The sequence below is a fragment of the Psammomys obesus genome, unplaced genomic scaffold, assembly GCF_907164565.1.
Source record: "Psammomys obesus unplaced genomic scaffold, mPsaObe1.curated_primary_1811, whole genome shotgun sequence".
Classification (NCBI taxonomy): domain Eukaryota; kingdom Metazoa; phylum Chordata; class Mammalia; order Rodentia; family Muridae; genus Psammomys; species Psammomys obesus.
The window spans coordinates 32,717,746-32,743,095 of record NW_026585504.1 but is presented as its reverse complement, the minus strand read 5'-3'; the positions used below and the strand labels follow the sequence as shown (position 1 = coordinate 32,743,095).

Sequence of the window (25,350 nt, the reverse complement as noted above, 5' to 3'; positions counted from 1 at the left end):
CTTTTGATCTCAACTCAGGGCTAACAACTACAATCCATTCGTTCATATGCTTCACTCAGTTTTATTCAGCAGGCATTCTACACCAGGGCTGCTGTAAGTAGGAAGCAAGGGGCTAGAGGTAAATGCTGATGGAAGAGAAAATGAAAGATGAAGCAATTTTTCCAGCCCCATAATCCTCTTCCTCCCCCCTTCCCCACCAACATGCATCAGAAACTGACTAAACAGGCCAGCTCTGGCCGTGGCAGTGACTAAGGAGCAACCAACTTGTGTTTCTAAATAGCCCCTACCCAGGTCAATGGCACAATCACAGCGCAACACCATCAGCTTTTAACACTGGAATTTAGTCCAATTTTACCTGACCTTTCCCAAGGGAAGACCCAGAATTGATGTGCATGTATGTCTGCTGTACTGGCATAGTTGTATGGACGAACAGTCGCACACGTGCAACAAGAGGGCAGAGGAAGAAATAACGGCGGGGTCTTCCTTTATCCCTCTCCACATCATTCCTTTAAGACAGAATCTCTCGCTGAGCTAGAAGCTTGCCATTCTGGCTAGGCTGGCTATCAAATGCCTGGGATCTGCCCATCTCTTTCCTACAATGCTGGAGTTAAAGACACTGACAACCATGCCCAGCTTTTTATGTAGCTGCTGAGGATTTGAGCTCAGGTCCTCAATTTTGCCCTGAGCCATCTTCCCAGACCTCACATATTCTTAAATGTGATTTTTTTTAAAAAAAAGAAACTTTCTAACTGCTAACTACTAATTCAAACTCACCCAGCCGGCTGGACCCTTTAGAGAGCAAACAGAGGTTTTGTTTTATCCCTTCATAGCTATGACCCCCGGCATTCTCAGAACAGGGCAGGTCACTTCTCTTCCCATGGTTTACTGACTGACTTTTTCAGTTCACTAAGGGTTTGAAAAGAGTCCACCCACTAGCCCGGACTGTCCTCTGCTTGGCCAACTGTTCAGTCCCCTACTACTTGTTGACCCTGCTCAGAGGTGTCAACTGTAGGCACTCCGAGAGACCCTATAAGAGCTTGATCCCTAACACTGCACAGCCCCAAGCTGGTCTCAGCTCCCTACTGGCTCCAACCCACCACTCCACGAGTTCCACCTCTGACCTCCAGTTCTCTCTCCGAGCTCACCCTCACCCCATCATCTATCCTCCGCTGAAATACAGCACCCCTCTGTGCTGTAGACACACAGATTCACGGAGACAGGATGAGCCTCAGCTCCCCAGCTATCTCAGAGACATCCAACAAAGCAAAGTCCTCCAGGCCAATGCAAGAAGCCAAATCCACACTCCCGGGATGATCCCAGGCCCATCAGATGAAAACCAGGACAGGAAGAGGCTACTATTAAAAGTGGGATTCTTGCCAGGTGGTGGTGGCACATGCCTCTAATCCCCAGCATTTGGGAGGCCAGAGGCAGGCCGATCTCTGTGAGTTCAAGGTCAGCCTGAATTCTACAGAGTAAATTCCAGGATAACTGGGAAACACTGTCTTGAAAAACCAAGGGGAAAAAAAAAAGGGTAAAATGAAGACAATTAAAAAAGTGGAAATTCTTTTATCAAACAAAATGTGATTTTGCTGTCATAATTACTATTAGTTTGTAATTAACATTAACTGTCACTAAAGTCTGGTTGTGAGGGACTAGGCTTCAATTTACACTTATTATCATCAGTAATTTCCACCCAAATCCTAAGCGGATAGCCTTATCAGATTATTACCTGTTTTATAATTCCTACGTAGCAGATGGAGAGACATGAGGCACGGGAATTCACTTGGCGCAAAAGCAGAAAACTAACAAAAGTGTCCCACAAATCCTACAGGACCCCCCAAAAGGAGCCCGAGCTCCCAAAATCTCTGCTCACACATTGCATGTGTTGGATGTACAGGCTGCCAAAATGCTGGGACTCTGCCCTTCACTTCCCCCTGTGGGCATCACAGAGCTTCCGACCACAGCTCTCTCACAGGAGGAGACCCAGCCTCTCAAAGCATTTACTTGGCAAGCTGCAGTCTTTGCACCTCTTGTTCTTCCTGAGTCTGACCAGCCCTTCAAAGCAAAGGCTCCACCTGCCTTCTTACACTGTATCCTGACACCAAGCAACAGCATTGGGTACCCTGAAAGCACCCAATAGGTACTTTTAAATGAGGGAGTTTTGTAAGTCCCTAGTAAGAGCAGCCTTCTCATTTCAGAGGGGCCAGAAAAATTCTCTTCACTGCTGATTCAGCATGGGTCCATCTAGCACTAACATTCACACGGGACATTGTAGACCACACAGGCAAGACAGACACTGGGTCCTAAGAGATGGAAAGGACCAATGGGAAAGTCGAGCAACTTTTACCTCACTCCCTGGAAACCAAGCTGAGAATCTAGAAGTTAAATTCTGGACAGTGTTCCACATCAGAGCAAACAGGATGCAAGATGGACCTGACTCAGCAGAGGTCACTAGTTGTGTAGACAACTCAGGACACTGGCAATTTAGTTTCAACCACAAGTAACAATATGACATTACTACCTGGACCAGAAACCCACTGTGTAATTACCAGAAAAGCCCACTCTTTGGTGCAAGTTAAGCGAAACTGTCGGAAATACCACACTTCTTAGGTACTTACCTTGATGCTCCCACTTAAACATCAAGTTTCTTGGGATGCACATGGTTTGGGTGTGGCCAGTGAAAGTTATCCACAGTGATTCTGCAGTGTCTACCCCATAGTAAGCCAGATAGTCTAGACGAAGGCCATAGCCCAGACGCACCATTATGGAGCAATTACATTTCTGACACATAGTATATATAAAACACTGATGGGTGAAGGAGCGGTCAAATTCTTCTGCCTGGCAGCCAATGGCACTTGGAAGTGCTGGGAAATGTGTTCCACATTAAGTGTGCTGTTTCTTGAAGTCAGTCCTCCCTCAGAGATAAAAACGCCTATTCTTAAGAAGTGAAGAGAACAGAAACTTCTCCCCAGGTCCACAAGAGGCTGGGCAAAGGAGCAGAGCTGTCTCAATGCAGTCATTTCCAGGAAATTACAAGTCAGCCAAAGTCTGTGTAACTCAACAACATTCTAGTGTGTGCCAAGGCCTAAACGAAGGAAGACATTGGGCCATAAAAACTAATAAAAACTACCCACAGCAAGCACAGGGTCGGTTAGGAAGCATCCAAAAGCATCATTGTAGCAGGCCACCAAGGGTGTAGCTGAAGATGGTCAGTTCAAATAGCCAGAGACAGAACTTTCAGGGCAAGAGGCATCTAAGCCAAAAAGTACAGGTTCACCTTTCCTTCCCTGTCTGTGACCGTGGAGTGTGGGAACTGGGAATGTGGAAGATTTTGAGAAGGAAAAACAAACTTTTAAGAGCTCTGTTGTTGTTTGGGGGCCGTCTGTTGGTTTTGCTTGAGACAGTTTCTCTGTGTAGCCCTGGCTGTCCTGGAACTATGTATGAAGATCAGGCTAGCCTTGAACTCAAGAGATCCAACTGTCTCTACTTCCGATTGCTAGGGCTAAAGGCATGCCCTATTTATAAGAGCTTTAAAAACTCAAAGAGTAGACAGTGTCTTCTCTGTATGATGAGGATGGAATGACACTATCACTTCCAACACCTACTCTGCTGGCTATAAAGACAACTCATATATGAAGCCTAGTAATTCAAAGAAAATAAAAGGAGACTAATAGGTCATGATTAATGAAAAGGACAGGGATCCCCTCACCTCCACCCCCAAAAAAGGGGCAAGTTCAATATTGGTCAAGGTCGGAAATACAGCTAAGACTAAAGACACACAGGACTGTGAAAAAATAAAGAACAAACCCAGTGTCTGTCAGTCTCTCTCTGTGCGTGTCTCTCTGTCTCTGTGTCTCCCTCCTCCCTTTTTGAGACAGAGTCTCAATATGTGGTCTAGGCTGATCCCGAACTTGTTTTTTTTTTTTTCCCCTTTAAAACATTATGCAAGAAAAAAAAATATTATATATGAAGCAAAAGTCTGGGCCACAGGGCAGTAGTCCCATGTGTTTTAGTGTGTAGAGAAAAGTGTGCCCAGTTCACAATCACAGCATATTACGGTGCAGAGAAATCCTGTGTGGGTTGCCGAGCTAGGCCTGAGAGAAAATGTACACAGTACTGCGTAAAACAAGTGCAGCAGCAGGAGCAACAGAACAGAACTCCAGAGGCCGGCAGCATCACAACACCTGCTCACATCTGCACAGCACACTGAATACCTCAAACCCTTTTTTTTGGGTTATCCTGTTTGATCCTGGGGGGAGGGAGGCTCTGAGCATTTCAGCAACATCCCTGTTGCCCCACTGCTACGGCATCCTAACATAATCCTAACCTCTGTTCCAGCCAGAAACTCGGCGAACTACACAGTCTCTGTACCTTCTTAAAGAATACATATGCCCCCCCCCCTCATCTATAAGGGGTGCCTTCCAGTAACCCCAGCAGATATCTCAAACCACAAAGATGGATGAGCCCTTTGTATTCCTGGTCTTTTTTCTATACACACATACCTGTTGTCTTAGTTTCTTTTCCTGTTGCTGGAATAAAGCAACTTGGAAGCAAGGGTTTATTCTGCTCACGTGTGTAACCCATCATGACGGGGATGTCAAGGCAGCAGGAGCTTCAAGCGGCTGACCACGCTGTGTCCACAGAGATACATGACAATGCAGGAACAGACAGTGATGAATGCATGCCGCTGCTCAGCTCCCTGTCTCTGTTTATATAGCTTAGGATCCTGGCCAGGGAATGGTGCCACCCATAGTGGGAAGATCTTCACACCTCAATTAACACAATCAAGGTAATCCCTCACAGGCATGCCCAGAGGTATATCTCCCAGGTTCTAGATTCTGTCAAGCTCCTGACACTAACCTATACCTATGATAGTTTAATTATAAAGTGAACAAAGAGATCGATAAAAATAAAAATAACACTGTTATTTGCAGTTAGCGTACATTATTAAGTAAAATAAGGCTTATCTGGAATACTAACTAACTAGCCTTGCAATACTGTAACAGTGGATGTGATATCTTTGACAGCTGCTAAGTCACTAACAGGCAGCTAGTACATACAAGGAGAGCACTCTAGGAAAAGGAATGATTAAACCAAGCAGCACATCATGGAGCTGCAGACTTGATCATATTACTCAGAATAGGGTATAATTTTAAACGTGAACTGTTTACTTTTGGAATTCCCCAGTTAACAGTTCATACTAGGGTTGCTTATAGTTGACTGAAACCAAGAGCAGCACCATGAATAAAGGGTGACAGATTAGACAAATAAATTCCTGGACCTTCTCCTGGGGATTTTGATATGCTAACTCTGAGGCTCAGTACTGGTTTCTCCCAGGTACCTCTGGTATACATCTAGCACCCGACAACACGAAACTAGACCAATTTTCTCAACCAAAGTGACAGCCTCCTGCTTCCCTAGGGAGCAGTCAGCATGTGTGGAGATACTAAGAATTGCTACCACTGTGGGGGTCAGGGCAGAGGACACTATGGGTATCCAGTGGTTAGAGGCCATTCCACAGCACCGTAAGAACTCTACATCTCAGTAGAGCCAAAGAGGAGAACCCTTGCTTCAAAACCTGGAGTCTGGGTACAAACACTATGTTCTGAGATGCTACATGATTGACAGCATCCTAGAGTCCGCTATCAGTCGAGGACTCCACAAAGACACACTGGAACCACAGACCGTACTTTCACGGAATTTACTTGTGACCCTGGTATGTAGCAATTTTCTATGAATTAAAACATCCCAACAAGGAGAGGAGCTCACCAAGAGTCAAGAAATACGCAACTCCCAAGTCTCAGTAAGTTACTGAAACTCACTAGATTTACAAGCTTCACCCACCTCAACAAACTTAGATAACCAAGAAAGACTGAAGACTGCTAAGAATAAGAGACTGTCCAGCCTGTCAAGCTGCCTGAATATTATGCAGAGAACTCCAAGGTTTCCTATGCTGGAGCAGGCCTTTGGTGGTATAGCTGTCTTTATAAGTAACCCCAGTATACTCACTGATTCATCAAGCTGGACTTTGGAGATATCACTACTTTGCTCTGTCATTGGTTCCCTATGTGCGGTGGGCAGGCATTTGTCTTCTCAGGAATAGTTCCACACAATAGATCTGTGTGTACTTTGAACCTTATCCTTGGCCATTTTGAATGACTATTTGTGATAGTTCAGTTTTACAGGTTTGTAGACAGGAAAGGTGAAGTCTAGAACAATTGAGAAGATACTTTCCTATGGTCAGAGCTCTCTCAAGGCAGAGCCTCCAGCAGATTCCCAAGCTCAATTCTCCAACCTGTGTGGTCTCCCAATGCCAGTAAGAGCCAACGTAACAACTTTGCATTGAGACTGACCTTTCACAGGCGTGTATGTGTGTATAAAGGGATGATATAAGGGTTTTTCTGAAGCCTCGAAGGAATCTATTGTCCTGCCGAAAGGTGAAGTTATTATTATCATTTAATCATTTCAAACACCAGGATTACGAAGTACACCCACTAATTTTACCTACAGATACCACAAGGGAAATAGCCACAGGGTTCCATGAGCAGGAGCAGGAGGACTGCCTCCTGATGCTTCAGAGTTCTCCAAATGACTGCAGAAGTCTACATGGTCTCCCGAAGACATCCAGGAAAAAGGCTGATGGGTGAGTCAGTTCCAAAGGATTTATGTAGCAATCAACAGCAAGTATAGAAGGGTTTACCCCGAGGAGTTACCCTGCTGAGGTCAGGAGCAGGTTGTGACAAGGTCTGAAGCAGCTTAGAGCAGGCTAATACAGACACATTTCAGAGCCAGGGGTAGGATTCTGTCCCAGTTCTGAGCAAGGAGACAGAAACAAACCTTTAGCTCTTGTTCCAGACTCTACTTAAAAACTACAGACCCCAGGGCTCTAAACAAAGGCAGCCAACACAACCCTTTCTTTAATCCTCGAATTCATGAGCAACCCAGCTCCCAACACAAAACCAAAAACTCAGCCAGGGTCAAAAACAAACAAACAAACAAAAAAAAAAAACACCAGCAAAAAGTTCTGTAAAGTAAAAAGGGAAGGGAGAGAGAAACAGGAGGTCCTGCTGAACCTGAGTCTGATAGGAGTGTGAGATTCTTTCTCTGACACCTCAGAACCCAGGAAGGAACCTGAGCACAGAGAGGGGCACAAGTAAATATACAATTCAATGCAACACATAATTACACACGGAGTATACTGCACATGTAATTATGCTGGGCTGCGGCTGGGCTGGTATTTACCAAGTCCTCCCATAAACTAGAGTCAAAATGGGAAGAGCAATCGGGACAGCTCGTCATTCTCCAACACCCTTCTAAGAGGTTACCTCAGTGAGCTGGGTTCCCCAGAAGTGGCTGAAAGTGACTGAACTTGGCCATGAACTTTTTTTTTTTTTATGAAGCCAATTTATAATGATGTCATGCATTATCTGCTATGGAAATGTAAGACATGGGTGGAGAGATATGCATATCATAGAATATCTCTATATACTTATGTACTATATAAAAGTCTTTAAAATTCTAAAATATGTTACAGCTGAAAAATACTGCAGTTTTGGTTTTTTTTAAGCCAGCTTAAATTTAATAGAGTGTTTAAATTCCTAGTTAATGGTAATTAGAGACCAAGCAGTATTTCTTTAAACTCTGCTAGACAGAACTTAATCCAATTTGGTAATCACTAACCTCTGGGCTTTTTTCCCCTCTCCTTCTCCGAAATGAAATCCAAGCATTGATCTACAAAGGCTATAAACTGGCAAAGCATAAGAAAAGAATATTTAAAGAGAGATTGAGTGACTGTTACCTCAAAGGGCCAAGTCCAATTAAAATGGAAACGGGTCTCAAGGGCTCCCTCACTTCAACCGTTTATAAACTGGCACAAGAAATAACAAAAGGCACTCCAAGGGGGTGGGGATTTAGATTCCCACTGCCCCCCCATCTGAGAAGCGCATCAGGGCATATCATTCATTACTGTCTTATATGACAGTGTGAGTGGGGGCCATGCCTTCCCAAGCCTATATAGGCTTTGTCTCTATATCCTTTCCTTCCATCCTTTCAGGCCTTTGAGTCCCATGACTCCCTTTTCCCCCATTGTAGTTTCCCCTCTGATTCAGAAACTTCCATGTAAACCGCTGGAACCATCTTGAGAACTTGGGAGTCTGCCAACATGTGCATTATCTCAAGCTGATTTCTGATGGCTTGTCATTGTCTTGTGTCATCTGTGTCCCCAGCCCCCTCCTTGACTCCAGTGTGGAATCTTCCCTTGTAATAGTAATGCCTTCTGCTTAGTGGGTAACCACTGACTCCAAGTTCTGAAACCTGAATCCTGGACAAAACACACAAGATATCTTGCCTTCAAATTTCAGCCACAGAGGCATTGTGTTAGTGAATGAATATTGTCTGTAAGCGTGGTCTCTAACATGTTTACAGTCCACACAGAGGGAAGTAGCTCTACCGACCAAGCCCTTCAGGACAGGCACTGTAAGCAATCCTTCAGAGACCCACATACTAGTGCAATCCTATGCTGGTCCGGTTCAGCAGAAAAACGACTAAAGAGATAAAGTCTGCAGTTCAGAAGAGAGTTTGCATTTGTTTTACCTGGTACAAGGGATGTATCAAAGCAAGGCCACAGGAACACACATTCCTATCTCCGAGACAGAGAAATCAGAACAGAGCTGAAGGATCAGAAGGGTTGTGCTGGGTCGCACCTTCTCCAGATGTGTGGATAAAATGTTGAACATACAGTAAGTTAATGAGTAACGTTCCAGTCAGGCCCGTCAGGGTTAGGTTTTCAGGTGCTCATTGCAGTGGTGTTCTAAGACAAGATGAAGGGCTTTCGCAATAATTGTGCAGCTCTAGGACATTTGAAAAAAAAACAACAACAACACAGCATGGGGAGCACAGAAATGGCTCTGTTGGTAAAGTTCTTGACATACAAGTCTGGAGACCTGAGTTTGGATTCCCAGGACTCACATGTGAAGCCAGAGCTGTGATACCAGCACTGGGGCAGGTGTACACAGGAGCAGCCCAGTGACGTGCTGGCCAGCCAACTAGCAGAATCAGTGAAAGACCCTGCCTCAAAAAATAGAGATCAAACCGAGGAAGACATTCACACTGACCTCTGGCCTCTGCACATATGCAATGCACTGAAATATACAAATGCATACAGACATAACATGCAGCACACACATAAACACACACTCAAATGTAATCAACTCTATGATGAGCTGGTGAACCTCTGGGGAATCCAACAGAAAGGAAGGGTATCTCCAGCCTCCTAAAGAGGCAATCTATTCTGGGCTCCACCCCCCCATGCAAGTAGCCTAAGACAGACTCCTGACATTCTCTGAGCCCAGTGTGCTCACCTATTCAGCGTGCGCGCGGTAGTACTGCAGCAACATTTGGTGAGGATCACGTCGTATTACCAGCTTAAGTGCAAAGTGTCACCATAAAGTGTGAAAAGATGTTAACAGCTTCCCCTGTTTTCAGAAGGCGTTTTTTTTTTTTTTTTTTTTTTTTTTTTTTTAGTTTAAAACCACACCTACTGAAATAAACACATACCATGCCCCTCCAGATCTGAAAGAAATAAGCTTCAGCCTTCTGGAAACCAGATAGACTCAGGTTAAACCTAATGTACCCAGCAGGCTTATTTCTACTTCCAGCTTACTTTTGCATTTGAATAGGTCGAGCTGTTACAAGTGTAGTTAAGACACTAGAACAATGAGTGGGTGGGAATGGAGAAACCCGAAGATAACTTTGTAGCTGGGCCAACCATTGCTTCTTTTCTCTGGAAGGCAACATGCTATAGAAACCACTCTCCATGGTACAGTGCTTCTTTCTATTCTGCTCCCAGTCCACCTGGCAGATATATAAAGAACCTCGCTGGGAGCTAGTTTTAAAATGTGGCTAAATTAATTTCCCTCCTGACTCACTTGCAGTTTCGTGGTATCAGTACCAGCACCTTCTACGGCCAAAGCAATTTAGCAGAAATGGCAATGACGTTTTGAAGGATGCGGGGGAAATACTATTCTATATTCTACTATTACTTCAAACCTTCGTTGGTCAAGATTACTAGTAGATGGCCAAAGGCGATCTACTTGTCTTGATGGATGCCATGCTGGAAGCTGGCAGAGGGGTAGGGGAAAAGAGGCTGATGGGATAGAACGTGACTATCTGAGATTGTTGTGGTCCTTATCATGGGTTATCTGAATTTGCATGTGTCTGCTGGGCACGGATTCTAAAATTCCACCCAAGCAGAGATGCCTGGAGGCTTTTTCCATGCGGGTCTCCGCAGCAGACGTGTAGCTGAGCCATCGCGCGTAAGCATCTCGTCTTGTAGGGCGCGACTCGGATCAGTAATTGAAACCTTGCACACCGCAGGATTGCAGTGGCGTCTATAAATACTCTCCACTTTACTGCTGACAAGCAAAACGCGGGCTTCTGGCACCGCGGAGGAAGAGGCGGCGGTGGCATGTGATCCCGGACAGGGCGCGGGTAGAAATCGGGGAAACCCCTACTGCCAACGAAGGCATCACCCCAGAGTCTATTCCAGAAGGACCCTTCTCAAGCACACCTGGTCCGCGGCGCAGCCCAGGGACGAGTGGGCGCGAGTCCTGGGAACCGACAGTCCCGCCGCCGGGCGAGGGCTCCACAGCGACCCCTGCGCGCAGAAACGCGCAGTGCGCACACGAGGCGCGCAGAGGAAATCCCGGCCCAACGCCCCGCGGGCGCGAAAGTCGAAGCGGAAAGGGGACACCGTGGACGCCCGGCGCTAAGCTGTCCCGAGCTTCTCGCCACCAAGGGCCAGGTCTCCCTTGGGATGTCTCCTGGCTACAGCGGCCTGCCCAGCGCACCGGGCCAAGTGGCCGCCCTCTACAGCCTCGGCTCCCACGCCTCCCTTCGGGAAAGAAGGGGGTGGCTGAGAGGGTCGGTTTCCCGGCAGAGTAGCCAGCCCCCTGAGCAGCCGTGGCTCTGTAGACCTGCTTCTCCGGCCGTGGGAGGACGAGACAGACACACTCTTTTTCTTTTTGCTGCCTCCTAGCTCGCTATGGGTCCCACAATCGGCAGCATCCCCCAAAGCCGTTCACAGAGCTTCCTACACCACCACGCCCGGGGGGCCTTCCCTACCCACTTCATGGTGGTCTACCTCCCCGCCGACAGCATCCGTGGCGGAGGCTCCTTAACCACGCGGAGTCTCCTCTCAGTCTCTCTGTCCCTGTGGCCCCTCTCCCACCCCCAGATCACGCCAAGCAAGTTATTTTCCAAGCCTGTTGAGTCGTAGAACGGATGACTCCAGCCCCTCCAGGGACTTCCCCACTCACCCCCTTGGGGTCCCCGGCGTGAGTCACCCGAGCCGAGCCGAACCTCGCACACCCGCCGCTCGCCTCCGTCCCAGACTGCGCGCGCAGGAAAAAAGTTTCCGGCGTTCCAGGGAAACTTTTATCGCTGGAGAGAAACTAACTATGTGTGGATGGTTTTCGCCTTGTTCGTTCTCTCTAGGTCCTCTCCCTGCTCTGCCCTCCGGCTGGTCACGTCCAGCCCGGGTTTCTCTCCGGCATAGTCTCAAGAGTCCGGCTGGTGGCTTTCCCTCCCCTCTCAACTTACGGCCGCCTCCTCTTCTCCTCCCCCTCCTCCTCCCACTTTTCCTGTCCGGTGCACATCGTTCTAGTTTCTCTCCAACGCCCCCCGCCTCTCTTCACCCCATCCCACGCCTCCTCTCTCCAACAACAAGAGGAGGCAGGGGGACCCTGCGCTTAACTGCACTTCAGCAATTTCGGGAAATCAAGCTCGTGGTGCTAAAAAGCAGGGGAGGATGCTGCAAATCAAGGGAACCCCGCGCTACCTTTCACTAACTAACCCAAGATGAGACTGGCCTCCCACTGCTAACCACAGGATAAGAAACTCCCCCAGGAGCCCAGAGGTGTTACTGCGACCAGATAAAAAGGAGCGGCGTCCTGCAGAACACTTTTGAAGCCGAGAGAGCTTTTGTTGCTGCTTTTAGGGCGCGCACGCGCGGTGTGTTTTTAAGGAAAGGTTCTCAAACCGATTCCCCACTCGCTTGCTTCTCTTCTCTAGCGTTGCAAAACAAATGTAAAGATCTGGGGTTCTCTTCCCAGGCGAAGGTTTCATAAACAGGACAGATCTCCCAGGACTGAGACCACAGAAAACCAACCAGTTCTAAAATTTAAGAACAATGTAAAATTACTTTGGAAATGTGCTGTTGTTCGGTAGGTGCTAAGAACCTGAGCTAGTGGTGACGCACACGTGTTGCGAGGACAGCGGAATTAAACTTGTGGGTGGAGACCCCTTTGGGGGTTGCCCATCACATATCTCGCATGCAACATACTTACATTACAATTCATAACAGTAGCAAAAGTACAGTTATACTTTTATAGCAACAAAATAATAATAAATAAATAATAAATAAATAAATAATAAAGTAGCAACAAAATAATCTTACGGTTGGAGGCCACCACCACATGAGGAACTGTATTAAAGGGTCGCAGCCTCAGGAAGATTGAGAACCACTGTAGCGCTTTGCAGTTAGGCAGGAAGATGAAGAGTTTAGGGCATCATGCTCTGCACAATGGGTTCTGTTCCACCCTGGCTCCTATGAGCCCTACTCTCAAAAAAAAAAAAAAAAAAAAAAGACAGTAAGACAGTAAGGCCTGGGGGAGCTGGGCCATGGTCAAGAAGTGAAAGCTGGCCTCCTAGCCAGAATAATGGCACAGGCCTCTAAGTCCAGCACTGCAGAAAGTGGATCTCTGAAAGTTCAACGTCAGCCTGATCTACATATGGAGTTCCAGAACTGCCAAGGCTACACAGACCCTGTTTCCAAAGAAAAAGAAAGGACGAAGAAGAAAGAGGAGGAGGAAGAAAGGAGGAGGAGAAGGTAGAGGAGGCAGCCAAAAAGCCTACAGCTACAAGGCAGGGTACATACAACACCTCCTTCCAAGCTTCAGTGTATTATCCAATTACTGAAGAGTTGCCAAGCCCCAGTTTACTGACTTGAAATGGCAGTAAATACAATCTATCTAGGGTCATTAATAAGGACTTAAAGAATTCACACTGAGGAAGTACACAGAATCTCTACAGGAACTCACAAGACAAAATACTGTTATTACTGTTACCCCAGCAGTAGGGAAAGGATAACCTTGAGTCCAGGCATTTCCCTTGCTAGGGTCCCTCCCCTACAGCTCTTTGTTCAAGGAGACCTACTTTATTCCATCTGCCTGTAAATACAGCTCTTGAACGCAGTTGCCAGAGAATCCCAAGTTCCAGGTCAGCCTAGGCTATGCAGGAAAAAAAAAAAAGAAAATCTGTCTCAAAATAAAATAAATGGGGGATACAAAATGAATAAAGTGTAATTAATAAAAGTTAAATAAAAATTTAAAAAAATAAAATAAAATTTCACTTCCTTCCAATACCTTCACTCTTCTCCGTTTTTCCTTTAGCACCCATTTTTGCATTATATAAATTAATTTTCCTAAATTTAATCTCCCACCTCCCACATATAGCCATCTAAAAACTATTCCTTTGTTCACTGACTGATATTGCCCAAGTTACCAGACCAGCACCAGGCACATAGTATGTCCACGGTATATGCTTTAGGAATAAATGCCATGAATAAATTCATTCCATGCTGACTGCCTGTGATGGGCAGGGCATTGTGCATGAAATAGGGGGAAATGACTAGATCTGTCTGAGAAGAGACATTCTTTCCCGTGGATAAAGTTCCTTCCTGGGAAGTATTCACAGTGAAGGAAAAGGGGAGAGGTCATGAAGAGTATTCAAAGACTGGGAGCATACTTTAAAGAGGTGTTAAGTTCAAGTTTTGCTGATTTGATTTTGTGTTTGTTTGCTTGTTTGCTTGTTGAGATAGGGCTCTAAAAGCCCAGGCTGGTGTCCAAATCCCTTAGCTCAGGATGACCTTCAATTCCAAATCCTCCTTCCTCCACCTCCTGAGTGCTGGGATTACAGGCTATGGACACCACACCCAATTTAGTGTTGTAAACAGAATCTTCTTAAAATGAGAAACCGGTATTTTGGTGTAAATCAGTACTTCTCTAATGCCATTCTTTCATGCCAGTCACTTTGCAAATTAAAAAACAAACAAAACTGTCCAGTGAGCTCTGTCTTTTCTTACCAAGAAACAGTGGAGTCTTGTTTGGGAGCACATACGAGATTATTTAAACATTCACCTGTGAGATGGGCTGTGGTGGTGCAGGCCTTTAACCCCAGCACTTGGGAGGCTGAGGCAGACAACTGATCTCGATCTCTGAGAGTCTGAGGCCAGAGGCCAGCCTGATCTACAGAGCTAAAACAGAGAAACCTTCTCTCAAAAAGACAAAACAACAAAATTAAAAAAGACTTATGGAGGAGAAAATGCAGCTAGTTCTTTATTAAGCATATCCCTGTAGAGTTTGTAATGGAACCTGGCCCAAACCAGGCTACAGGTAAAAGGATAACTCTTAGGCAGCCTATTGTAAGTTGTGATTAATATTTACTATTGATATATCTTCTGGTTAAAGCTGCTGTTAATCCTAAACAGCTGTATACCCAAATCACCACAGACACTGGGATTTATTTAGTTAACCTAGAACACAATGCTGGGCAATAGTTGTTCCATCCTAAACCTCCAAGCCCTCATAGTTTCCTAACATTTAGATTTCCCACATTATACTAGCTTTTAGTGATATATTAGGTCCAGTCCATTTCTCCAAGTCGTTCGAAGATCTCTGCTGCTGCCTCTGTTCTCCCAGCTCTGTCCTTCTCCCTCCTCTGCTTCCCACCTTCTGTCCTCTGGCTCCTCCCTCTCTTCCTGCTTCCTTTCCCTTGCCCCTTGCTTAACATTGTGGTTAGTTGCTTTATTTTGGCATGTTTACACAAAGTTGAGACAGGTGATGCTTAGAAAAAGTATCACAATGCAATGTCTGGATTGAAACCAGAGAGTGGAGGAGAGAAACCAGCATTTGAATGAATAAGGGTAAAATATATACATTCCAAAAGAACATTATACCAACAGCAGCCCTTTTAGGACTAAGATGGGAACCTGACTTAGGTTCAGCCAAGCTCTGGATTTGTCCTTTGACACACTCTGTGTCAAAATGTATTGGGTAAATCATATTCTGGTTTTAGGACTTGAATTAGAAAAGGAAATAGAGTTGGGAGGTGGCTCACATCTTTGATCTCAACATTCTGGGAGTCAGAGGCAGGAGGATGAGTTCGAGGCCAGCCTGGTCTACAAAGTGAGTCCAGGACAGCCTGTGCTACACAGAGAAACCCTGTCTTGAATAACCAGAAAAAAAAGAAAGAAAGAAAAAGAAAAGAGAGAGAGAAAATAGAGGAAAAGGAGAAAGCAGAAGGGAGGATGAGAAGGTAAAAGGTCATGACTTGTCAGAACTCCATATTATAGAGGCTGCAGACTGTCTGCAGCTGGACTAGTTAGGTGCATATGATTGGAACTCCATGCTGTTCCATTTTCTTAAATCAGAAAACAGCTTGCCCTGAAGAACCTGGGAGCAGTGGTGTGAGCCTTACTGTCACATGCAGGACCGTGTGACCAGCACTGCAATGCTTTTCTCCCTTGGAGAGGACACACAGTTTCCAGTTTGCCACAATCCCAGCCACTCCCCGCTTCTCTGGTTCCTGGCCTGTTCCAGTTTCCCAGCCACTCTCACTATAGCTTGAGAGGGATTCTGTGCGAGGAGGGGCGAGAGCTCTGAGTAAGCAGATATTATGCAACAGACTACCATGGGCTTCAAACATATTTTTTCCACTAGTAAGAGAACCCATTGTTTCCAAACAAAACTTTCCTGGGTATAACATCGTTTGAGCACTGCTAAGGTAAAGGAAGCCACACAGGAGACTGACAAGTGGGCAAGGAGGGCAGGGAGAAGCAAAGGCCTTTACTGGGGTGGCCCCTAGGCACACAAACTACCTTCAGTTCCAGAGGCCTGCTGTCCTGCTTTTCCATTAGTCTCATGGCAACCCTATCACTCATTCCCACCCCAGAAGAGACCTAATCAGACCAGTCAGGCGAGTGGTCCAACACTGTCACAAGCAAGAAAGAATAAAGCAGGGCTTCATCAAAGTCAATACAGGACTTTCCCTTGTCTCATTAGCTGCTTCCGTCTCTGACTCCTCACAGGAACTGCTCCAGTTGACAGAAGTAAGCTACTCAACACTTGAGGACTTGGTATCCGACTGGGGTGACACAGTGACTCCACTTTAGGTGACACAGGTGTGCGCTCCAGTTCACATGACCTCCCATACCTCAGCACCTTTGCTGTCTCATACCTCATCAGGCAAGTATTCCAGTGTGGGAAGGCACGGCATCCCTCCAAACTTCGTCTCATCTCCTCTGTGTCTGTGACTCTGTGTATGCACTTGGGGGAAGGAGGTGCGCACATGTGTGCACATGGATGTGGAAGCCAAAGGATGATGTCAGATGTCTTCTTCAGTCCCTCTCCCACCCTATTTTTTGAGATAGGGTCCCTCATTGTCTAAGTTAGGGTTTTATTGCTGTGAAGAGACACCATGACCACAGCTACTCTATAAAGGGAAAGGTTTAACTGGGGCTGGCTTACAGTTCGGAGGTCTAGTCCAACATCGTCACAGCAGTAAGCACAAAGGCGTACCTGGTGGCACAAAGGCGTACAGAGGCAGATAAGAGTTCAACAGCTTGATCTGAAGGCAGGAGGAAGAGAAGGCCACATACTTCCCCCAACAAGGCCACACCTGCTTCAACAAGGCCACCCCTTCTAATAGTGCCACTCCCTACGGGCCTATGGGGGCATTTTTATTCAACCCACCACACTCACTGAGTCTGAAGTTCAGCCCTTCAGCTGGAGTGGCTGAACAGTGAGCTTTAGGGATGGATCTTTCCTGTCTCTGCTGTCACAGTACCAACATCACAGGCACAGATGCCCAAATCCAGCTTTTTATAAGCACTTCTGATGTGCTTTATGGACTAATCTCCCTGTCTGTCTCCATTTCCTTTCTTTATGGGGAGGGAGGAGACTCTAAAAACCCAAGATCCTTTGGCACAGAGGTTACGAGAACACAGGTAGACCTCTGAGCTGCGTGCACACTGGTACACAGTTTTCAGGCCTCAAATCTGCAGTCATAAAACAGGTTAATGTAGTTACTCATGATAGGTATCAACCTGGATATGGAACTCCTGCAAGCACTTTAGGCGTCCTCAGCATTCACTGGCCATAAAAACAGGACCATTTGAGAAATGTGTTCTGCATCTGACCTAACTGCAAATTATAAAACCAGAGACCTTTGGTACAGAAGGCAGGTTTAGCACACAGGCTCACCCTCCTGCCAACATGCACCAAAAAAAAAAAAAAAAAAAAAAAAAAAAAAAAAAAAAAAAAAAAAAAACCATTACCTTGAAGTGTGATTGGAGGAGAAGCAGGTAGAATTTAGATACCACAAACAAACAAACCATCATAGAAGCCATTTACAGGTATTTTTGCCAAGAACCACCATTCTTCCTACTTTAATATGGAGTAATGGATTCCATGACTTGTATCAAGTGGCTGGAAATGGCGGGTACACACCAACGAAAGAGAACATGAGGTGAGACAACCAGAGTACATTTCTGGAGAAATAGTTCAGAATTTTTGTCCTCTTGTTGAGGACCCAGGTAGGTTCAATTCCAACTACTCACAAGGGCTCACAGTCAGGAACTGGAGGTCCCCATGATCAGCACCCTCTTCTGACCTCTGGAGACACCAGGCAGGAATGTTGTACACAAATGTACACACAGGCAAAATAATCATACACGCAAAATAAAATAAGCAAATCTACAGTGATGATAATAGTAATCAACTAAGGCAAGCTAGGCTCAGTGGATTAAAATGCTTGCCCCTGTCTGAATCCCCAGAAACTACATAACAGCTGAGGGCCAGGCACAAGCATCTGTGACCGCAGCGCTGCATGCAGACGTAAGGTAAAGACAGGAGACAGGAGAATCGCCAGCTTTCAGGTCAGCTAGCCTGGCTTGAACCCAGCAGTGAAAGAGAAGCAGCAGCCCTGGTCTCAGACAAAGTAGAAGCTGAGACCAACATCCAAAATGTTGTCTTCTGACCTGAACGTATATGCCATGGCATGTTGTATGGTTTCATTCACACACTCAAACAATGTGCACACATGAACACCCCCACAAACACACGCATTTTTAAAATTTTAGTCATAAAGGAATTAAAACTAAAGTTCTGCGTGTTGGGCTGGTGTTATGGCTCAGTGGTTTAAGGCTGTTCCTTGCCTCTAAGCCTGATGACTTGAGTTGGATCCCAAGGACCCACATAGTATAGGCAAAGAACAACACCTGAAAATTTTCTCCCGACCTCCATATGAGGTATGTGGACACACACACACACACACACAGACAGAGAGTCAGAGACAGGGAGACAGAGGGACACAGACACAAAGATAAAACAGATAAGTAAAAGTAAATTTAAAAAATTAAGTTGTCAGGTATAATGTTGCACGCTCTTAACCTCAGGACATGGGAGGCAGCAGGGGCAGGATTTTAAGCTCCAGACCAGCCTGAACTATATAGTCGTATCACAAACAAACAGAAAACCCACATCAAAAACAGAAACTCGAAAGTACATGTACTTTGAAATGATTAACCTCTCCTGGGTTGATCCCACCAGCCTCCCCACCCCCTGAAAGATATTCTACTGTGTCACATGTTCCTTGTCTTCTGGCAATCATCACAGCCTCTTGACCACTCTATCCTTATGATCTTTCTTGCTTTCTCCTCCAATCAGCACCAGCAATAAGGCCAAATTAGAGTCTCTTGATCTCCTGAATGACCAATTTATTGGTCCTCTCCCCAGTTCTGATTCATTTCCCAGCCCTCCCTGCTCTCAAGAGCCTTCTGCCCTATTCTCTGGGTCCAATGGTTCAGCACTAGCAAAATCCTGGAAACTCTATCTTCTTATCAGCCTTTACGCCTAAACTTAGGAGCATTCAATATTTTGATCTCAGGAGACTTTTAATCATTTTTAAAGTGATTCAGCATCCTAAAGAGCTTTTATTTGTGTAATATCTGTCCATACTTCCTGTATTTAAAATTAAAATGAATACAGTAAGTTTAAAATAAGAAAATCACCGTGTATTTTGTGAAAGATAAGATTGTTCAGAATGGTAGCATACTGGGAAGGAAAAAAACCATTGTGTCTCTATGAAACTCTTTTCTATCCAGCTTAATAAAGGACAGTTGAGGCGGTACACACCTGCAATCCCAGCACTCAGGGAGGCAGAGGCAGGTGGTTCTCTGTGAGTTCAAGACCATCCTGGTCTACAAAACGAGTCCAGGACAGCCAAGGCTACACAGAGAAACCCTGTCTCAAAAAAATAAAAAGATAATAATAATAATAATAATAATAATGATGATGATGATGATGATGATGATGATGATGATGATGATGATGATGATGATGTTGGGTTCTGCTATTTCTAAATTCAGCATTTTTTTTCCTGGTTTTTCCTGACAGGGTTTCCCTGTGTAGCCTTGGCTATCCTGGAACTCACTTTGTAGACCAGGCTGGACTCAAACTCAGAGATCTGCCTGCTTTTGCCTCCCAAGTGCTAGGATTAGAGGTGTGTGCCACTGCCATCACCCGGCTTTGCACTCAGCTTTTTCCACTGACACATACACATTGCCTCCAGAATAGCAGCACACTTGTGAAAAAATTGGTATGAGGAAGGTGAAGAGCACCTTAGGGTTTCTGTTAAAATAGTGTTATTCTCATGAATCTCTGACAGAGATCTGGGGAATGACCTAGGGTCATTAGAACACCTGGAGAATGACAGTCCCGATGGGAATGCTGGCTCTTCCTTGTTTCCTCACAAATCCTCCAAAAGGTATTGATTGCTCTCCAGTATTCCTTGAAATGCTGAGCTGGAAGTTAGAGTGTTTGTTCTCCTTGTTAGTCACACTCCTGCCAGACACAACATCGTCTGGCCATTCTCTTCTTTCTGTGGTCACTGTTGACTCTAGAGTCATCCCACATCTTTCCTCCAAGCTTTCATTCTGGTTCATGGTCACTCTCCTAGCACTGGCTTATATTACACTTCTTGATAAGTTTAATAGCCATAGAATCCTTGCAAAATCATGGCAGATCATATCCTTGTCTTCCAGTGAGCTTCTCTCTACTCTACAGCCACACTTACTCTCATGGTCAGCCTTGACTTTGTCACTTCCTGCGGACTGCCTCTCCCACTTGAACCACCACATCCCATCTTCCCAGCTAGAGTTATAGTATTCTAACTCCACTGGGGCCTGAGTCGTAGCTAATAGCTTTCCTCTGCATTTCAGTGATGCCCAAATGAAGCTTATGGGACATATGTGAACTGTTTGCAATGGTGCTTGACACACAGCACTATATTTTTTAAGAGCAAAGGCAAATCTTAGATATGACATTCAAAGTAAGAAAAGAATTTTGAGACAGAGTGCCCCAACTCACTATGTATCCAAGGACAACCCTGAACCCTTCATCTTCCTGCCTTCACCTCCTAAGTACTGGCATTGCTTTTTCAGTTTTAGGACTGGCAGGGATCATCAAACCTAGGCCTTTGTGCCTGCTGGGCAAGCAATATGCCAACTGAGCTACATCTCTGGCCCCAAATAAGAAACCTTTATGTGTTTATTGTCCGTGTTTGTTTCCCTTGATAAAAAAAAAAAAAAAATCCCAGTTCCTTCATGGTACAGTCTAACACTGTATTATACTCTTAGTTTATCCTAGCTTTTCTTCACAGTCTAATATGTGTTGCAATCCTGAGTAACAATGAAGTTTAAGAAGACTTCAATAAGTCAGCCAAGAAAATATATAGGCTGCGTATGGTGGTGCATGCCTTCATCCCAGCACTTGGAAGGCAGAGGCAGGTGGACCTCTGTGCTGCGAGGCCAGCCTGGTCTACCTAGTGAGTTCCAGGCTATTAAGAGCTACATAATGAGACCTTGTCTCAAAAATGTAAAGTAAATAGTCATCTTCAAAGTAAATCACGACATTCCTCTCTTCCCCACTTCTAAAACTCATGTAACCATAACAAAAATAATGACATAAGATAATGATCCAAGCATCAGTTACATACAGAAGCAGTGAGACAAACAAGAGCATGTTCATGCTTGTCCATTCCTGTTTTGGGGGAAGAGGAGCACAAAGGAGGAAGAAAGCAAAGAGAAGAGAAAGAAAAGAGTTCTGTGGTCACTGGGGTAGAATGCTGCCCAGAAGATTTCATCTAAATGAGTCAGAAGTTTGATCAAAACTCTTGTAAAAAGATTGGGGAGATGACTCAGTGGATAAGGCACTTGCTGTGGATCCCCTAAACCCACGTATAATCTAGGCAGGTGCAGTGGCCCTTCTGTCCCCCAGCACTCTAGAGGCAGAGACAACTGATCACCAGAATAAGATGACTATCTACACACTAGCAGGGGTCAGTGAACGCCAGGTTCAGCAAGAGACCCTGCCTCAAAATAAAGTGGTGACTAAAGAAGACACCCACACAGATGCATACACATTCATGAACTTGGTGCGTTCACGCACACACATACACACTCACACTGAAGGTAATCTGGTTTACTTTCTCCAATATCAAAGCCCTATACACTGCCCTAGAGCTACCATTTAGTATGCTAGGTTCCATGAAACACACAGTTTCATCTGATACAAAGCATATTTACTGGATCAACTCAAACTAAGTTGTCCAGAGACTGGCATATAAACTAGAATACTAATGAACATCAAACTTTTTAGGAATCTGCCCAGAATTCCATTGATAAGTTATAACTTTTTGTTTGCTTGTTTCTTTGCTTCCTTGTTTCTTTGGTTGGTTGGATTTGGTTGTTGTTGGTTGCTTGCTTTGTTTTCTTGTTTTTGTTTTTGTTTTGAGGCAGGGTTTCTCTGTATAACCCTGGTTGTCTTGAAATTCACCTCTGCCTCCTGAGTGCTGGGATTAAAGGTGTGGGTCACCATACCTGGCTGATAAATTATCTCTTTAAATAAAAGAGATGATATTAATAGGAAATATATAAAAATTTTCATTTGGTCTAATAGTTCCTTTAGAAAACAGATTTCCTTTTATACTCTGTGTGTAATATATACTCTGTATGTCTCTCTCCCTCCTTTTTTCCCTTTCCTCTTCACTCCTCCTTCCCCTCTCTCCTTTATCCCACTCCCCACATACACACAAATATGAAACCTATATGTATAGTTGATACTAACCACACACATGAAACATGTGTTGGTAGCAGAACCTCACTCCTTGGACAACCTTTGAAATGGATTTCTGTGAGATCCTCATTTCACAGAAAACCACCTTGAGCTTGAAAAGAAAATGATTGAACCCTTTCACAAGGTTTCACAGACTACTGGAAACATAAATAATCACAAATTACATTATTTTATTTATTGTTGCTCAGTCTTTCCCAACTTCAGTCATCTTTACCTTGCAATTGGGAAAAAGAAGAGTTCTCATCCAATGCACCCATTCTGACAGATGTGGAGAATGAGGGAAACTGTGAGGAACAGAAAATGAAAGCTACCAAAGCAAAGACATGGTTGTCCCCAAGAACCAGCTAAATCCGCCTATGCTGTTGTGTCCAGCCCGGTCAAAGCGAGCCACACTGGCCAGAGTGCACAGCCATTGCACAAAGCTCTGTTTATTCTCAGCATGAGCAGTAGTTCCCAGCAGGAACCTAGACCAACTCCCCACTCAGCATCTCCTTTTAGGGATTGCACTTGGGCTACTCAAAACATGGTGTTTCACTCCCTTTCACCAAGGAACTCTGGAGAGCTCCCCTAGACGTCTTTTTCTAAGAAAGGGCAATGCTGCAAGATTTTGCCACTATTACTGGAACGAGATACTTAAATAATTCTCAGAAATCCTGAATACAGCGGGTGATGTAACTCAGCTGGTGTAGTGCTTGTCTAGCAAATATAAAGCCTGGCTTCAGTCCTTAGCACTGAATAAACCCAGTGTGGTTGTACACACCTGTAACCTCAGAACTGGGAAGGGAATGGTAAAAGAACAAGCTGCAGGTTAGCATATATTATAAGAGAGCTGGGAGAGAGGGAGGGGGGAAAGAGAGGAAGGGAGGAAAAGAGAGAGAGAGAGAGATCCTGAATACAGTATGCATTAGGATGTTAAGACGTTGGAGGTAGTCTTCAGAAAAGGAACATTCAACAATTTAATTTCTGTGCATGGACCGCTCTTAACAGCTTCACTCTGCAGAGCCCAGCTGGGGAAGTGCTGTCCAAGACAAAAGAATCCCGTCAGTCAAATGTGCTTTGTAAAGGGCTGAGGACGGTTCAAGATCAAGGAGAGATCTTAATTGAGTCTACTTGGGAGCCCCTGCTTTCTGCGTTTTAATTTCTTGGATGACTAGTCTGCTGATAGTATCAGAAGTTTACAGACGAAAAAAAAATAGTCCTGCTTCACTTTCCACTGCAGAAGCAGAATGAGTAACCTTGAACAATCTCCCCCCTTGTCCTGCTTAGGCGCCTCCATCTAAGAACCAACCAGCTTCTTTCTGGGAAAGCCTGAGACCTACTGTGGTGTGATCTAAGAACATCTGAATGCACACTAGATGCCAGCCCCGGCTCAGCACCTCACTCCACCCCACTCCACCCCTACTCTGTGCCTACTCAGTCAGTAACTGTTGAATCCTCAAGATTTGTGCTACACACACTCACACACACACACACACACACACACACACACACACACACACATACACACACACAACATGAAACTGCCCAGTGGGGGATAGCCAGAGGGAGATGCTCAGTGAGAGCTCACTGAGAGAAAATTAGGAGGAGATGGACAAAGAGAAAAGAAGGAAGTTAACCAAGGCTTACACACATCAGCTTACCCAACACCACACCTCCAGCAAGAAGTGCCAGGCCTTCAACACAGACTACCTAAGGTCTTCAGCACCTCAACTTGTGGTAATAAGCTAAAGCTCTTTTCTGGTCACAGCTACTCAATGCATTAACACCGGTCAGATCTTAGCTTGTACCAAGCATGGCAGAGAACCAGGAGTTCAAGTTCGTTCTGGGCTTCACACTGAGTCAGCGGCCATCTTGGACTACATGAACATCCCTTCCCCCCCCCCCCCACGCCCCACCCCATTCTAAAAACCCAGATTGTAGCTTGCAAAATTAAAATTGTTGTGGGTATATATGGCACCTCCTTTTCTTTGTGCTTGATAATGACAACAGCTAAAATTAATTGGGCACTTACTGAGTGTCACACTTTAAGAACTTCGTGGACCCATTCTCCACAGCTATCCCCAGAAACAAATACAATTACATCTTTATAGGCCAGGAGACAGAGTGTCGCAGAAAGTAGTTGCTTTAGCCTCTAATCCAGCAGGGAATCAGGATTGCAAATGATGCAATTCCCACACCTCAGGGATCTTGAGAGAGGCAAAGAAGCAATGGGCTGGGGAGACAGCTCAGTCAGTAAAGTGCTTGCCATACAAGCATAAGGGCGTGTAAGGGCGTGTGTTGTAGGATATTTGATCCCATTGTGAGCCCCAAAATTGTGAACTGTAAAACTCTGTTTCTTGTTTGGTGTGATTGAGCCCTGTCTAAGAACTTTTTATTATAAACAGTGATTATGGTGTGGTTCACCCAGCCCTAGCACACACCTTTAATCCAAGAGCTCTCTGTATACTGGATCCAATAAAGTTAACTAACCCTAGGTCAAGAGGCAGAGCAGGAAACCAGCTGACAGGGATTAAAGAGCATGAGGGACTTTGATTTGAGGGGTATTTAAGAGAGCATGGAGAAGAAAAAGCTATTCATTAAAGCTCTAGCTTTAGCTTAGGCTTCAGTTCCTCAGCTCCCGGGCTTTTTGGGCTTTGAGCTAGCAAGCCTTTGGCATTGGGATTTTTGGCCTTTTGCTCCTGGGCTGTCAGTTGATCGAGTGAGCCTTTGGTGTTTTGTTGTTGTTGTTGTTGTTGTTGTTTTCCATGTGGCCCTGAGCTGAGAAGGAAGGTCAGCTGGGTGCTTTCTCTGCCTCTCTGACTTAGCAGGTTTTTACCCCAGCATCTGGCTCCACAGTCTTTATTGGCAAAACAGAACTAGAATGGTTGGGATTTTCATTTTTGTAAAACAGCAGGCATGAGTTCAAGTCCCCATTACTCACATAAAAAGCCAAGTGCTAGGGTATCCAACTGTAACACTAGCATCAGGGAAGCCTAGACAGGCAGATCCCTGGGCCAGCCAGTCTAGCCACATTGGCGAGCTCTCGTTTCAATGAGAGGTTCTGCTTAAAATAAATAAATAAATAAATAAATAAATAAATAAATAAATAAATAAATAAATA

General features: G+C 45.1%; 1 protein-coding gene across 5 annotated transcripts in view; it reads right to left on the bottom strand.

Annotated features, from left to right (window-relative positions):
* Prr5l (proline rich 5 like) overlaps positions 1 to 25,350 on the bottom strand; it is a 166,623-nt gene that overhangs the window by 61,602 nt on the left and 79,671 nt on the right. The window contains exon 1 of one of the 5 annotated variants that reach the window (XM_055599827.1): positions 11,316 to 11,556. The exons of the other annotated variants lie outside the window; for them this stretch is intronic. The gene's annotated coding sequence lies outside the window, so the exon portion shown is untranslated. Of the gene's footprint in view, positions 1 to 11,315; positions 11,557 to 25,350 lie in introns of those variants that run through there. 5 annotated transcript variants of the gene reach the window in all.